General features: G+C 29.8%; 1 long non-coding RNA gene across 1 annotated transcript; it reads right to left on the bottom strand.

The window, feature by feature from the left end:
* Positions 1–2,856: 2,856 nt before the first annotated feature.
* Positions 2,857–4,111, bottom strand: LOC119665196. Its single transcript, XR_005251354.1, has 3 exons — positions 3,489–4,111; positions 3,069–3,425; positions 2,857–2,997 (listed from the first exon to the last, which is right to left on the bottom strand). It is a non-coding gene; the product is annotated as an uncharacterized LOC119665196 (long non-coding RNA).
* Between the last annotated feature and the right edge of the window lie 6 nt (positions 4,112–4,117).

Here is a 4,117-nt window from a genome sequence, read left to right as displayed (position 1 = left end):
CTTACTACTAGTACGTATCAAAAAATCGTGATTACTAATATTGAAACCAAAGATCGCTTGTACGTAGATCCTATGTTCTCAGAGAATAATGTGTATTCTTACCTCTCTTTATGTTTAGCAAATTTTTCAATTTTGTAGATCTCTACATAAATTTGGATCATTTTTATAATAATTGTAGTACTCATACGTGTTCCTTAACTCGATAACTCAGCGAACTTATAGCGGCTATTCTCACTATTTCTCACTAATTCTCACTAATAAGCTGTTCCATTTGGTTTCTTTTCATCCAAGTCTCCCCTCTTGCACAAGTATTATTTGCTTAAAACTTTCGTAGCAGTTTGAAAATCATTGTTTTCAGATCAGTTGAATGACAGAGATAGATAGCAACATCTATATTCAAATAACTGCAAATTACTACTTGATTGAAGTGGAACAAATGTTTGCAAATAATCGGAAATAATTTATCTTGTAATTTAACAGGAAGAATTTAAGTGATTGCTCTTCTTTAAGAGATACCAATAAGTTTACATTGATAGATATGGTTTTAAGGATTACAAATTATAGCTAACAACAATGAAGAAAAATACTTGTGAGAAGATCAAAAAGAGGTTATTGGTATGTATTTTTATTTGATTAAAAAGCTTATTTAACTTTTATTTTTAGTAAACGTAGCAACATAAGACCTATTGCTGTATTGCTGAGTTATTTCTCACAAAGAATATACGTTTTCTTTTTAATGACATAAACTATGCTCCTTTTTAACCTTTGACCTATTTCTGATATTTTTGGATCTCACGAAATAAAGTTCTGATCAACCAACGCAGCAAGCAATAAAATGTGTGCAATCAGAAAAAACGTATTGCATACTTTTAGGATGAGATACATAATAAAATCAAAAATCTTTAAACTACGAAAATTTATTTTAATTGCAGAGACAGCATATTATACGTTATTATGCTTTTTCTGCAATAGTGCATAGTAAAAAATTGTATAAATAATATTTGGAACCATAATTTCTTTTCTTTGTTTTCTTTTCGAATGAACAAATTAGTTTAAACATATTTCCATACCTATTCTTAGATCGTTTTCATAAAATTATGCTGCGAAAAAGTCATATTAGGCTCAAATTAAGTACTATTTAAAAATAAATTATTTTCACAAATTAGCTTTTTACTTGTTTTTAGCATTTATTAATTTCAGTTTTTTTCCTTAGCAGTTTTTGAGAGTTTAATATAAGTATTAAAGAAAAGCAGCACAATCCGTGTAAGCAAAAATAACTTGACACATGTTTACGGTGTGCCTAAGGGTTTGTGTCATACTATGCCTTTTAATTGTTATTCAATATTGCGACATCTTTCCTGAATTTTTCACTTTAAATATTGCTTATTCCTATTTCATACTAAGTTATTTTAATTAAATCACATCAAAAATTTGAAACTCAACCAATTTCGTTATCGTTCCGTTTGGTTTTGATGGCTTAATGAATTCCACGAAACGTAAAGTTCAAATTAACACATTTTTTGTTGTCGATCTCTTCATTGAAATTCACTCGACCATTGAGTTTTAATTAATTCTTATGTCTTTGATTTCAAGCATAAAATTTGACATTTCCAGAAAAAAAAGCACAAATTTTTTTTGATCATTTTTCTATTAAAAGTACCCAGAAACAAAACAATCTGCAAAACACCGAAACGACACCGACATCCTTTTAAATTTGTCATTGACCCCAGCCTAAAAGTATGCAGTAGCAAATTTATGCATATTTATGCGTAACAATAATGTAAACTGCGGCTCGTGTCATTTTCACTCGTTTGAAATCAAAATGAAGCTAAAAATGAAACCTTAAAAATAAGCGAGGAGGGGAAATTTCTTAAATCCTTTTATCCTCAAAACTTAACTTATTTTTTCGTTAGCATTTCTTATAAATGTAGACTTACGATTTTTTTTTGCTGCTCTTTACGGGTTGCGCCTCCATTTTTTCTATTCTTCTCTTAGTTTTGGACTTTCTTAAATTTTTTTCATCTTCGGTTTCCTCATTGTTTCTGTGCTTCGTATTAATTTCAATAAATTTTCAATTAACAATTTGAAAAGCACAAAATTAATGAATTTCCTTTTTAAAAGTTTTTAAAGCAAATGTTTAAAGGGATTTATTTTTTAATTCATTAAAAATTTAAATAATGCTGCTTCTGTCTATAAAATATGAACCTCCAAAAAATGTCGTATTTGGTAAGGAACTGAAAAAAGCTACTTAGTATGAAGACCTTTATTAAATAACAATGCCAATTAGTTTTTTATTACTTTGCTTCAATGCGCAAAATGATTTATACTAACATGACTACATATTAAGTTTGTTAAAATATCTCTAATGCAGTAAAAGAGACATCAGGTAACCATTAAAGTTTATATGAGTGGTATTAACTAAAGTAAAGAACACTTTTAATAAATAAAACCAAAGAATGTTTTGTTTCAAAATCGACCTTGTATAAGAGATGGAATAGGAGTGTATTTTTCAACACCAATTTTTACTGTTGTTTATAAGTTAAACTGAAATTAATATCGACACCCATTTAAATATTTTTTTTTATTTTTATGTTTTTGTACAAAAATGTCCTTATAAATATATTTCATCTTAAAACTAAATATCTTACAACTAATTGCATTAAAGATATGCAATATACATCATCAAAATGGATCTGAATCTGGTTTTAACTTTCAATCTTACAACTAAATATCTTACAACTAAATATCTTAGAACTAATTGCATTAAAGATATGCAATACACTTCATCAAAATAGATCTGGATCTGGTTTCAACAGTCAATGCGAATTTAAAATATTTTAAATAGTCAATTTGTCTTTCAATATTCTGAAATAATAATTATGCGAGTCTCTTGCGAGTTAATATAAATCCCGTTTCAGTAGCTTATCAAATGATGCCTGTCCATTAATGCATCCATGTAGGTAATTTTCGATGCTGCAATGCTGCAATGCTGCATATCTAAAAATAGAGAACAGAGGGAGAATATTGTTAAAATTGATGATGTGAATAAATGTTCAAATAAGACATACCATAACATGATCAATCGATTAATCAATTAATGAAGTCAGTGAAAGCAATCGTTTTCGTCATTCATACGCGGCATCTTACGTTTCCATACATAACTCATAAACATAGCCAAATATACACATTTTCCCATGTTATATCCCCAATGAAACAGGTACTGATTTAAGATTTCAGATTCAAGTAATTAGAATATAGCCAGGTTTTTAAAGGAGAAATAACATTTTTATTAAGATTCCATGCAGTCCATGAAGAATCTGACGAGTTATGTTGGTGGTTAAGTTCCTAATCAATACCAGTCTTGAATACCAGTCTTGATATGGATATGGAAGCAAAACACGACATCATGTTGACACACAAAATATCTAATTAAAAATATTTTAAAATTTTAGAAGCATATTATAGAATCTAGAAAGAGTGTTACTCACACATTCTGGATGTTTTCTTTATTCCATTTTTGAATGAAATGAAGCCTAGAGACCTTTATATAACATTTGATAGTGTCTCAGGTTCTCGATCCTAGATCAAAAGATCTCTGGGGTATTACCGATTATCACAAATCGGTAATAGGCAGTTTGAGGTTCTAAATCAAGAGACATTTTAATCATCATAATATATAGGTAAGGGACAGTCAGAGCCTTTGACCCTAAAGGTCTTCAAATCATCACAAATCGGTAATAGGCAGTTCATAATCGGGAATAGAAAATCTAAGGTTTCTAACCCTAGAGGTTCTTTTATCATCATAATCGGTAATGGACATTCTGGGATTCCTGATCCTAAATGCCTCTAAATAATCGTTTTTGGTTCGCCTGATGCTGTTAACCCTATAGGTTTTGAGATTAATTGGTTATGAACAGCCTGAGGCTCATTATTTATGAGGGCTTAAATCAATACAGTTAAGATAAACTGTAGAGTCCCGTCACTTTAAAGGTGACATCATCACAATTGGTATCATCGGAAGCCCTAACTGCAGAGGCTTTTAAGTCATCAAAAACGGTTTTAACAGTAAGAGTCTCGCCATTGTGGAGGCGCTCCCATCATCACAAATAGGTTAGAC

The sequence above is a fragment of the Teleopsis dalmanni genome, unplaced genomic scaffold (genome assembly GCF_002237135.1).
Source record: "Teleopsis dalmanni isolate 2A unplaced genomic scaffold, ASM223713v2 unscaffolded_contig_3872, whole genome shotgun sequence".
NCBI classification, from domain to species: Eukaryota; Metazoa; Arthropoda; class Insecta; order Diptera; family Diopsidae; genus Teleopsis; species Teleopsis dalmanni.
Note: the sequence above shows the minus strand (reverse complement) of the source record. Positions and strands in the feature narration are given on the sequence as shown.